The 13,914-nt window shown below is 29.6% G+C and overlaps 1 protein-coding gene across 1 annotated transcript in view; it reads left to right on the plus strand.

Annotated features, from left to right (window-relative positions):
• The window catches only part of LOC129216932 (F-box only protein 28-like), a 39,239-nt gene extending 34,649 nt beyond the window's left edge, over positions 1–4,590 (plus strand). Inside the window, exon 8 of the mRNA XM_054851149.1 lies at positions 2,322–4,590. The gene's annotated coding sequence lies outside the window, so the exon portion shown is untranslated. The remainder of the gene's footprint in view (positions 1–2,321) is intronic.
• Positions 4,591–13,914: the final 9,324 nt, after the last annotated feature.

A 13,914-nucleotide genomic window follows, 5' to 3' on the forward strand; every position in this document is an offset into this window, starting at 1 on the left:
AACTTTCAAAAGTTAATATCCTTGAGCATACTATTAGTTTTCAATGCTTAAATATAAGCTTTTTTAACTGTTTAAGATACTTTTACTTCTGCAAAGTTATGCATTTTATAGAAAACTGTTCTATATAAGTTGGCAATTCAAAGATAGTTTTCTGTTTTTTTTATGAATAAAAAAAAAATTATGAATAAAAAAAATTCTGCGACTTTTGACACATTGTATAAAATGAAAAGTGTTATTCTATATGTGGCTATGGAGATATTTTTAATACCCCTACAAATGTGTTTCGCATATTAAAAATCGGAAATTTGCTTCAAGGATTTGGTAAATTGTATTTTTGCTCTTTGTATATTAAATAAAAATTTAGCATCGTAGAAAATGAGGAGGGAAGGGAGAAGCAATTTTAATTTTTAAAATATTATGTTTTATATGTTTTTTTCCTTAATTTTTTGTTTTTAAATTAAAAAGTTCAAGATATAAAATACAGTGAAGCACTGTTTATACATTTCTGAAGGGACTGTATGAAAAAAGTGTATAATTGAAAAAAAAAAAAAAACGTGTAATAGGTATGCATTAATATGCCTTAGGCTCTGTTGGGACCATATTGAAAAACGTATAATTGATAAAAACGTATAAAAGACTAGAGGACTCGACAGACATTGTTCTGTTCAAACTTTGTAAATTGAAAAGTTAAAACATTTCAATAAACTATCAAGTGTTTGAATCATTTTGTTGAAAAAAAGAAGTAAAAAGAAAATGTTTTAAGCTGCTTGGTGTCAGAATGCGTACATTTATTACAACTTGATTTATCTAATGCCCACTGAGCAGTTGTTAACTATTTTTTCCCTCGTACTTGATGGTTTGTTCCTTCAGCCATACTTAAAGGATAAAAAGGTCCTCAGAAATTAATTGTAAAAAACTAACTACCCATCAAGAAAAAACGGGATCAATAAAAACAATACAATATAAAACAATCTAAAGGATATCGTTTAAAAAAATGATAAAGCTAAAAACAGTTCTCTGAATAAGCAAAAATCACTTATCCCCCCCCCCTTTCCTCCCAGTGTAAAATAAACACATTCTTCTATTAAATCGACTAAAAACTCTTTAAAAACGAAAAGCAATTCTTTGCAATTTGAAATATTTCGCCAACTAAACAAAAAAATACAATAAATTACATTAACAGTAGCTTTAAAATGTAAACAAATGGTGACACAACTCTATTGTTTATAGCCAAAGTTGCCAAGCCACCACGTTACTGCAATCCAGCCGATCAGTGAGCGAAGCCAACTCCGAACAATTAGCGGTCCGATCTTTTGAACGAAAACTTTTTAAACTTCATATATTGCCTAATTTGTTCTTTCCACCAAAGATAAAGATCTTCCACTGCACTGATCTTTTGTGTACAGAACTACCCTGTTGTAATTTATCTGGATGAAAATAAAATTTGTTTCATCTTTAAATTCCATCATCTTTTCCTTTAATGATGCATTGATTAGTTTGATAATCCTTAAAGTATTTTTGACATTGGTACCAAAACTCAGATGATTTCAGCCGAGAAACAAATGTTGCTAGGTACAGTACTTTCTGATCATTAAGTTAGGAAAACCTAAAGCACCGATCCAGTCACATGGTTCAACTACGACGACAGAACACACGTTTTGCGTGAACCTTCCAGTCCTTTACTTTGAAATATATCTCGGGACCTAAAATCGTTGCTTTCAAGAGAGAGAGAGAGAGAAATGAAGGCTTCACTCTCTCTCTCTACGTTTTCATATCACAGTAGGAAATTTCATTATAAAAAGCAGAGCTGGCTTTCTTATTGTCCTTTGGCAATAAGTTAAATATTTATTTCAGTTCTTGCTCAACAGTAGGTTAAAATAAATATTAATCATTTGGAAGATATAACCATTCAATGTTTAAATGAATTAATTAATTAACAAAAACGTTTCCGATTCAATCCATCTATATGCTTCAAAACCATATGCTCGCCACAACTTAATTACAGACAAAAAATTTGATTAAAATCGGTCCAGCCGTTTAAAAGCCTTATGGTAACAAACGTCCGCGCAGAAGATTTTTATATATTAAGATAAGCGTATGAATGGTGCTTCACTGTAATCAAAATAAAAAAGAGTTCACATTTCTTTTTTCCCCTGCCATCTTCCATTTCATCCTTAGAAATTTAGTTTTTATGAAATTGATCACGATTAAATACATTTCACTCCTCCCAAATTAGTTTGTCTCCTCTGAAAAATATTTAAAAAAATTTTAACTTTTTTTTTTAAACTAGCATTTTATATATTTTATTTTTGTACTTGTAGGAAGAAATTGAACCATCTTCTCTGAAGCATTTTATTATTTTTGATGCTCTGTTACAGCAATATCATTTCCTCCAAGCAAGTTAAATATGTGCAATGTTTGTGTGTGTGTGTTATCTAGAGGTTTGTGCTTTTGAAGATAATGAACAGCTGAATGATAATAAATAATGAAATATCAATTTTCAAATGTGAATGGTAATCCTTATATTATTTATATATATATATTCATTTAAATATTAGTTGATTTCAAGTTCCAAGTATGTTTTGTATATAAATGCATATATAGTTAATTTTTGTCAGGTATGTATTATTTGTGTGAGGAACTCTGAAAATAATCATTTGTGTCTGCAGTTATAATTATTATTATTTTTTTTTTTTTGGAATTTCCAAATATCTAAAGCTAAAAATAAGTAATATTGATTTTGTGGTGGTGTTAAATTATATTAATTAGTAAAATAGTCCTTAATGGGCTTCCTTAATCATTTAACTATCCAGAAAGCAGGTCTTGAACTTTTTGAGTCCTAAATATGTTTAGTGCAAATTGTAATTGCTTGATGTGTATCATTGTGCAATAATATATAGTTGCATACATTCAAAAACCTTTTTAAGTACTTTTGGGTTAAAAGTACAGTACAACCTCGATATTTCAAATCTCTCGGGACGGGAAAAAAATTCGAGTTTTCGAGTTATTAAGGTTTTAAAAAAATTACACTACAAACTCTCACAATTACACACACGTACGTTACATGCATTTATATATGTACTTGGGGACCACTTCGGATTAGGATCTATAAAGTAGTCTTCAATATTTTACTAAATTTGAAATTTTATAATTGTTGAAAGTGCACAGGATGAGATTTTGAAATGAACAACAATTTCAACTTGGTTTTTTCACCTAAAAATTTAAAAATTCTAATTTTATCTTCAACCAGTAACCCCAAGTTTAAAAACTTCTCCATTTTGTAGGAGTTGTAAAAAGCAGAATGATGAAAATGAGGAACGCATTTTCCGTTTTCACTTGAAAACTGACAGACGAAAAATCAACCTCTTTTCCTCAAAGTGGACAACATGTTTTTGAAAAATGCACAACGATTCTGAACTCTAGGGGAAACACAGCACCCCTCTCATACCAACACTCCCCTATTATCTTGCACCAATCCCCTGTTCACAAAATTTCCAAGAAAAGGGATGAAAAAATTTAAGCAATTGTCCCTGAAACTTATTTTACTACAAAAATTGCTAAAGAAAAACGAGAATTGAAATTTGCTTCTGTGCAAAAATTTCGACATATCAAGGGTTTCAAAAAATAAATTTCGAGATAACTATAGAAAATACATAGGCGCTTTTATAGAAAATGCTGGGGAATTTTTTTTTTCGAGTCATCAAGGGTTTCTATAAAGAGGTTCGAGATATCAAGGTTTGATTGTGTACCATAAATTCAAAATTTAGTGTTGCCTGTTTCAGAGCGCTGATAACTGAGCTGTTGAGAGTAAAAGTGGCATCAGTCAATAAAACAAGATTTTTGGTTACTTTTTCACAAAACTCTACTGCTGTACAATTTTACAATTAGCCTCTTTTGGCAAATAGTTGAATTTAGACTTAACCACTTTCGTATGAAGTAGAATGAGGTCAAAATTAATTTCTGATGGCATGAATAAATTGTAAAAAATATCGACTAATGCCACTTTTGCTCTCAACTACTAAATTGGTTCTAGTTTTAAATTGTTAGTGATTAAAAAAGGTTTTTTGTTTTTTAAAAAGAAAAGTGAAATTCACTTCATCATTAGTATAACTATAATTATTTATTCTAAAGATACTTTTTTTTTTTGTTTCTGCCTCAACAATTGATGGTATCCTCTTCATTTCAGTATGATATCTTGCTTGGATTTTAGTGACTGTAGTTTATTGTCAAAACGAATTTTGTGCATTATTCAGATGGTTAAGATTTCAACTCGTTATATACACATGCATTACTGTAGCAAATTCATTTTCTTAGATGTATTATTAAATCTAGTTTTTCAGTTTTATCTAAATGACAATGGTGTTGCATTGTACTTTTCTATTTATTTATTATCATCATCATCGTGCATCATATATTCATTGAAATACTATTTTTATTGTAGTCAGTGTAGGGGGAAATGATTAATATATTTATGTAGTAAACTTATCATTGAAAATATATTTTAGACTGAAATCTTATGAATTGTGCTCTTTTGCAAAATATGTTTGTGTGTAACTTTATTTTTAGTGATTAAAGCTCAAAGTATGTCAATGTAGTTTCTCTGTGTCCATAAAACTAATTAACTAATGAATCTAAATAAATCATTTTCTATTGTAGAGTATCAAGAAATCATTTTATTCTAATATAACACAAAGTATTTTTCTTCTAGTACATATACCCTTATTGTTACGTTTAAATTTGGCACGGCTTGTCAAATCTAGTAGTCCATTGTGTGTAGGTGTAGGCTATAAATCATCCTCTAGAAATGTTGGATGAGGATGTTGATAACAATAATTTGATGCAATGAAAATACCATTATTTTTAATATCAAATCAGTAGAATATTATTAAAATATCTTCAAGGATCCTCCTGTGAGAAGCATTCAGATTTAACTCAAGCAATTGAAAAACTATTTTTTAAGCAATGTTTTGAATGACAGCAAAAACGTGACTTGTTAGTTTATTTTTTGCTAGCTTAATATATGCACCCGGTAATAGAAACAGTGCGAGGCATGTCACCGATTCTTGAAAAAGTCGGCTAATGAAGATAAAAAAATTTCAACTAATGAAGATTTATTCCATATTTTCTGGAATATAATTCACTGGAAACATGCATTTCTCCGTACTGGGTACTAATTTAAATTTTAATTAATCTGCCAGGTGTCAGGTTTAACTTGATTTTTTTATCTGCCTCGCAGACCGTTGGGAAAAATTCTGCTATTGGGTATATAGCCTGTTTTGTAGCTCAATTTTATATAATATAAAAAAAAACAGAAAGAAAAAAATCAGCTTCAAGAGCGAGCCCTCACTTTTTTGGTGCACCAGCCACCTATGTTTGTCTGTCATGAAATAAACTGACAGTTGAGCCTCTCAACATAGCAGTGTCACTTATTAGATATGAAATAATGTAAAAATTAGCATTTGTTCTGATTAGTAAAAGTGAAATGACACAAAAAACGAATCTCAATGTCTGATGTTCTGAAATTACTTAGTATTATTATATTAGTGTAGTGCATTGGGAAAAAATCTTCAAGATATTAAAAACAAGTCAGAGTATTATCACACTTTTATTACGAAAACTTATTTATTAATATAATGTATTTTTATATCTTAAATAACTCTTCTTTTGATGATTTATCATACAATACATTCTCACAGAAGTTAACAATAACTAAACAATTTACAAATAATAAAGCAACTTTAGCGAAAAATGGTTATGCTTACAAAATTTCGACTTCTTAAGTCTCACAATAAATTTTCATGCTTAAATGAACAATTAAATGCTTTCGTGAAGAAAGAGCCGATTTCTTTACAACATTCCAGATTTCTTACTCTTTTAAACATCATATTGGATATCTATTGCATTGATTTCTCATTTCTGCAAATTAAAACAATAAAAATACAAAGCAAATTATAGTCATTTTAATTATGGCCTTCTGCAGTTAAAAATCTTGAGTTCAGAATTCCACCTAAAATTTCTCTAATTACACATTTTTTCAATACAGTTTAACCTCGATTTAACGATTGACAAGGGACTGGAAAAAGTTATCGTTTAATCGAGGAGCATGGACATTCAATTCAATCAAATCTGGACCAGTGAAATGTCATTAAATTGAGGAAATTGTTAAATCGAAGTTATAATGAACATATTTCTTTAAAATATTTTATGAAATTTTCAAACAAAGCACACATTTTAATTTTGTATCATTTCTAAGTTAATCAAATTTTCAACGCACAACATGATTTTAAGGGTTTTTTACAATTGTTTGTTGCACAATTTCAGTTAGCAACTTTTAAAACATATTCTAACATTTACATCACAACAATTACTATAGAAAATACTATAGAATGTCTTAATTAAATTAATAAATTCACAGGTTTTGGTTCTCGGCAATAAAGATGAAATCTTTACAATAATTAGTTACTAACATCTCAAAATAATTACAGAAATCAATTTGTATGTTAAAAAAATTCACACAATCACAAAACTCTGAAGATGAATTATGAGATACTTTATTTTCCCAATAAATTAAACACCATAGTATAAGAGGCAGTAATTAATTTCTAACATTAATGAATGTATATACGTATATAGGATGTATTATCTAATATTGCCATATCTGTAATCCAACAAACATCAAAGCACCATATGTTTTGAACACCTAAGTAGTCTTTTAAAATAAACAAATTGTGTTAAATATTAAATGTTTTGCAGACACAATGAAAATGTTGGATTTCTGAAATAAATTTGATTGCATCGAAGTGACAAGATACTAATATGCTGAAAAAAGACTTCAAAACAGGAACTTTTTGTAACTATTCAATCGTAAAACAGGATTTAAAGAGCTCTCAAGTTCTTTATCATAAAATTTATCCCATTGCTTTTAACATATTTTTATTTTTGTTTTATTAAAATTTAAATAACATTTCAAAATTTGTGCAAATTTTTAAATGTGACATTACTTACAATGTTTTAAATAATAACCAACGTACGTAAAAAAAGACCTATTAAAGTCTGTTTTGAATTATTTAGAAAAAGATTTAAGAAATGAATAACTTGAGCAATCTCTGGATAGAGAAGCCTTGAAGAGTTGCAAGCAAATAAGCTGTTCTTTATTTGCTTACAATACTGCCTTAGCTTTAACCATATTTGCTTTGAATGATTATCATTGCTAAGCAATATTTTCCACTCTATTGCTCATCATTACTTATTTCACCGTTGACAAAACTACCCATACACAGTGCAGGTGTTGCAAAAAGGAAAATTTCACATTCCCGTACACTGCTGTGGCAGCTTGGTCTTTTTTTCCACTAATCCACTGATTTGTCTGGGTGTTCTTTTTTTAAAAATATTTTTCAGTTTCTATTATGCAATAATGATCAGAAATATGTTTATTTTTGATCACTATAGCAGAAAAATGAAAGGTAGTTGCTCTTTGCACTCCATCGGGGCTGATCATAAAATTATCGCAATTGTGCTTTGCAAAAAATATATGAATAAAAATAAAATAAGGATGTTTAAGGATTCCATAAAATGCCTCCTACTATTATCGTCAATCAATGGGCAAATCTTATCTAAGTCTGGGTTAGTTTCTGCATTATGTTCAATTCTGAGTTGCTAAAGGTTTTTCTTATTTTACGAGTGTTAAAAATCATTCTAGATAGTTCTATCAAAATTATCCAACTGAGACACTTCTAAGTTAACAAACAAGCCATTACTGAAATACAGGCCCATCATTTTGATATTTTTTTTGGGGGGGGGGGATCAAAGGGTGTATATTCTATGCAAATTATACCGGAAAAACCACGTCCATTTATATGTAAATACACTTATTTCTTAAAGCCATGGTGTCAATTGCCCCCTCCTGACTCCCCTAAACGACGGGGCTGCTGAAATACAATTACTGGTTCAACTATTTAATGTTTTGTCACTTCAATGCAATATTTATGTATATTTAAGATAACAATCTAACAATCATGCAGTTACATTCACAACCATTATTTTAAAAATTAGTGAAGTAAAAATTTTTTGCAAGTTCATTAGCTGTATTAAATATCTTAAAATTACAATAAATACATGGATTATTGATTTTCATCAAAACGTGCATATTGCTTCAAAAGATATAAAAAACTTGTACAGTTTGTTAAAATTCTAATCAGTAGAAAAATGGTCACAAATATTTTTTAAATCGATTCGATTAGGAGAAAAATTTTCCAATTTTAGAAACATCAAGTCTCATGTATAAAAATATTCAAATATCAAGTCCTTGGTGAATGCAAAGCAATTAAAATTGACAGACGTCTGCATCTTGAGTATTTGCAAGGTAAATACTGTAGTATTTATTTAACTAATTTTCCATCCACACTTTTGAGACATCCTGCATGCGATCAGATCATTTCAACTGTAAATTTTAATGTTCAATCTTGATTATTTCAAAAAAATCTTCGTGGAAATGTACCAAGTATATTTTAAAAGTACAACCGCTTGCCTTTACAATGCCAAAAACATAACATTCAACATACTTTTTTTGATTACTAAAAGTCGGTCAGGCAATGAGGCGGGTTTGGAGGTCAACTCCCTCCCCCCAGATCCCTTTGTTGGTTGTAACACTACACACAGTCAACCTTGCTTATAACAAACCTTCATATAAGGAGAACCTCTATTTGACAAAGAAATCAGAAATACTTGGTAGGTACAGTGTTAAGTCTATAATGCATAGCTCAATTTTAACAAACAAAACCCTGGTCAAAGCAAGCAATGCTTAGTGATCAAGCTCAAACACCATCAGCATAACTGATAACTTTCAATGTGCAGAAAATTTCAAACTTTTTCTTACGAGCGATGGGTGCAAATGACGATGTTTTCCGGGCCATTAGTATTTCTCAAAAAGCAATAACAGAACAAAACTATTAGACAGTGCAAAGCAAAAGAACCAACTTCTTTGGTACTGTCGAGATTTGAAAAACCAAGCAAGTGCACATGTTTAAGATGTTTTTCCATGATGCCTTTTTTTAGGATTGCTATAACAAACAAATATTGCGCTGCTCCATATGGGCTTCTAATAAGCAAATTTGACAGTAGACAATAGTTTATAAGGTAAGGACCCCCCCCCCCCCCCCAAGAAGATAAATTCTGGCAGCGCTAGTAGTTTGGATTGATGAATGGATGATTGTGGCACTCACTGTTGAATGGTAATCACATGCTAATCAACACAGCTGATAATCATTTATCAGTTTAGCAATTAAGAGTTTCAATGTTTTTTTGATACACAAGTTTTTCTTTTATATATTTTGTATTTGACAGAAAAGGCAATGACCTGAATATTCTGTTGGACATGGAATGCCTTGAATACTTACTGTATGGAAAAAGTTAAATTCTTTACATCCTAGAAAAACATTACATTACATTACATACAAAGTTCAGAAGAAATATTTTACAATTCTTGGGAGAGAAAAGCATTTTATGAAGTCTTCACATCAAATGAAAGAAAGGCCAGTTTCTAGTCCTATACATTATGCAAAAAAATGAATAAAACAATAAAATTCTGAACCTAATAGCTTTAACAAAATACAAAACAACAGCAAAGCAGTAAGATGGGCAAAAAACCTCCTAGTCCCTGGGCTAAAATATTTGCCTTAAACATAATGCATTGAAAGATAATTAAACTCCTCAACCGTTCAGCTTAACTTTGAAGTATTATGGCACAAGATATTTAAGGTAATGGAAGACATCGAGAATTCGTTTATATCTGCATTAAGCAATTCCATCCTAAATAAATAAGATTCTTTTAATATACAAAGAAATATTATTTCCCTACGTTATTGCACAAGAGCTAACAATAAATCAGTCTAATTTCAAACAATGTGAAAATCTCAACACTTTACAGTAATAAAAAGGAACTTGGAAATCATAGTGGTTTGTGAAGATAAGACAGATTTGAATTGCTGAAATAGTATATATACTTTTTAATGCGAAACGTTTAACTTTGGATACGTACAAACTTAAGAAGATATGGGTATCCATCCAAAACATACACTATTTAAGCATTTCTAAATGATTACAAAACTACTCATTTTGAGAAAACGTAATGAAAATAAATGTTTTCTCTCTGACATCACAGAAATCTCTCCTGTTTTTTATGCAATTAAAAAATCATCAAACTTTGATCGTCAAGAGTATAGTTGAGAGTATTTTCTAGTTTTGCGATCATTTTAGTAGTAAAAATTTAAAAAAGCTTATGACAGTTAAAGGAAAAGAATCAGATTGTTGTTACACCAAGTTTTTAAAAAATAATAAGGCAATTACTCGAGCAAATTTAAATGAGCATTAACGCTTTTGTCAATTATTGTTTTCAGAAGGCTGTTATTTTATAACATTTTTCTTTTAGTACATAATAGGACTTCCCACAATCATGTACAAATGCTAATTGAAACAATTTTTTTTCCATTGCGTTTAAAGTTTTCTTCTATATTCGATTGCTAGACAGAAGGAAGACGTTTCAAGTTAGTTATGAATAATACATAGTATAGTATAAATGAGTGTTTTATTTTTAATTTTAAAACTAATCATTAAAACATTGAACTTCCATTATTTACGTGTAAGAATGAAACTTATTAATTTTGTCCCAGCATTTATCTGATTCCGAGGTAAAAAAAAATTACTCCTACTTTGTTTTTTTTCTCCTGCAATTCTGTTTTGTAAGGCTGGCAAGTCTTCAGTGAAATTATATAAAATTTTATTGAATCATAAGTTTTATTTAAAATTATAAGTAAATTCTATAATAATCCTTTGTTAAAGAATAATTTTGTTATCATACAGATCTCTGGGCCTCATTGAGTGGTGACTCATTCAGTAAACAATCCTATCACTTTACAAGCCAAAATTTTTTTTTTTTTTTTGCAGGTACAAACTACTTTGACATTTATTAATATTATTATTGTTATACTATTTTGCTTTTCACAAACAAAAGCCGTTTGGTTCGACCCTGAAAAGTACGAAGATCATTAAAAAAAAAGTTGCAACCCAAGAGGGAAAAAAGTTTAGTAATGCCTAATTTGAAGCAATTATGTTCTTAATTCATAAGTTCAAGTTAGTAAATAATTCTGTATGTGAGTATACAGTAGCTTATATGAATCACGTTTCTTCTAAACAGTTTTGATTCCGTAAAGCAGCTTATTCAATAAAGCTAGATTTTAATTCTGTTTTTGACAATTTGATTCATTACAGCGGTTGATTCAATTAACCGTCGTCCATTGTATCATGTTATTAATATAACAAGTCTTGTTTGTTTCAGATTTTATATTTTTAGAGTTACCTGGTGTATAAATCTGCTTAAAAAAACTCAAACTTTACAAGTTTCAGTATACATAATTTTCAGAAGAAGTCCTGTGTCTAGCAATTGTATCAAAAACTTCTTGAACTATATGGAGCTCGAACAATAAAACTCAAAAGAGCATATTGTACATACATATTAAACACATAAGTTTTAACATTTAGAAACCTAAGCCTGTAAGAATATGATGCTCTTGTTTTCCTATTAACAGTCTGCAATAATCTTTTCATACTTTGAATTAAGCAATATATATATGCTACTATTGCTTCATAACTTTATTTTCAAAATTGATTTACTCCAACTTAAATTACATTTAATAATAAAGAATCTTAAGGAAATTTTGTACAAAGAACAAAATGCAGTACTAAAATATATTTTGTATATTCTTTAAACAACGCATTAAAATGAATGTACAACCTGACTTTTTCATAAAGAATTTATAAGTTATTATTGAATATACCTTCATTGCTAAATGTAACTGATAAGAAACTTGTCAAAGTGATGAATAATTTGCACACACACACAAGTAATAAGAAAAGAAAATCTTTAATTGATCCCAACTCAAGTATGGGCATCTTGGGCTAAAAGCAGAGAAGTTAACATGCCTGCAGTTGCTTTTACCTAAGGTTGTCCAGGACAACCCTAGGAAACCAGGGCAATCCTGGTTTCAGTCAAAATCCCGATAACCCTGACCCCGTTTACTTCAGGTCTTGGTAAGAGATAAATTTGACTATAGATGACCAAAAAAAGTCTAAAAAGAACTAACTACGAAGGATTATTTATGTGATAACTTCTTTGTCATTTGTAATATTGACGAGGAAAATTAATATTGAATTTACTTGTGAGGATTTTTATTACACGAGTAAAACCAAAAACAGTCCCAACCAATGAGAAGTACGTGTAATTAGTACTGTTCAAATTTTTATTCCTCATTCAAAATGCTTCTTCTTTTTAAAATAACTTATAAATATTAACAAGTAATAAATAAAATGTTCAAATTTATCTAGAATTCTTTTCTTGTGTCATTTATTATTACCCCTGGTTTAGGTTCATAAATAGTAACTATTTATTCATTGCATTCAGAAAGAACTGCCCTCTAGAATATAAAAACCAACCAGGGATGCGTACCTTCTGAATGCTTGAGACGCTAAGGGGGGGGGGGGGATTTTGGTGTCCTGGTTAAACATTTCAGAAATCTGGCAAGCCTACTTTTACCCAAGCTGTTTGGATGGGAATGAATTTTATTCAATTATCCAAATTCTTTCAGTAAGATAAAAAGCCTTCGTACAATTTAACTCCATTAAATGACCGAGCATAAGTGAAGTATATTATTGAATCAAGCAAGAAAGGTTAAGTAGAAGCAACAGAAAAAAGCTACTGCTGCAGTAATCAGCTAATTTTGTGTATCAAAGGAGGTTGTTATTTACTCCTCAGCAAATAGATATTGATTTGTTTCCACAATGGCATTGTTTAAAATTTCTACATCCTCATCAAAGAAAAATAAGAGAAGTTGAAAAAAATGTTGAAGAGTTAGTCAATGAAATAAAAATATAATCTGTGGACTACTTTTACAAATATTTCATCATGATATTCACTCAAGAAAAAGTTAGAAATTCCTTAATACAAGACAAAATAATAAAACTTTTTGCAAGAAGAAATAGCGTACCCCAATCAGTGGTGTTCCCATAGATATACTCCATATACTCTCAAACATTTTTTAGATGTATAGCGTATACCCTCAAACTTCTAAAACTTTCATATTATGACATACAGTAAAATCCCTCTAATGCTGACACAAACAGGACAATTTTTGTCAGCAATAGAGAGATGTCAGCAGGACAGGGGTTTAATAATATTATTTGCATTGGAACTGGTTAATTAAAAACTGTCCGCATAAGAGGGGTGTCAGTTAGGAGGGTTTTTACCGTATTATGTATATGATCACATACGAATATCATGCATAACGGATTAATGGGAGTATATCCTAGAGAAATTGATGGGAACGTCACTGGTGCCAATATCAGATCTGAATGAAAAAGAAAAGATTTTATGAATAGCAAGGATTTGGAATTGGTAATTTTTTTAGCCAAAAGTTGAAATATCACAAATCAAATAGGAACGCAGGCAGCCTCAGCAAATCCTGTTGATCATAAGTTGATCATTGGTGATATTTATTTTTTAAAAAGTTATGCGAGGGTGGGGGAACTCAAAAAAGTTTTATGGGTAGTAAAACAATCAGTTTCTGATCCTATTTTTCCCGTTTTAATTAAATATAAAAAATTATATTAAATGAATCCAATGCTGTAATACTAAAATATAATTTTGATCCCTTAGTTTCATCATTATTGTTGATTGTATTTTGAAGTAATTCTGATTAAGATATATAGACAGTGTAAATTCCTTAATCTCTCTACCTTTACAGACAATAATGATAAAATATAAAATCCCAGAAAGAAAATTATTATAAAAGTTTCTTTGCAAAAACTATGAAAAATCATTTGCTTTATAATAAGACCTAATTACATATTAAAACAAAAGATATC

The sequence above is a fragment of the Uloborus diversus genome, chromosome 2 (genome assembly GCF_026930045.1).
Source record: "Uloborus diversus isolate 005 chromosome 2, Udiv.v.3.1, whole genome shotgun sequence".
Lineage (NCBI taxonomy): Eukaryota > Metazoa > Arthropoda > Arachnida > Araneae > Uloboridae > Uloborus > Uloborus diversus.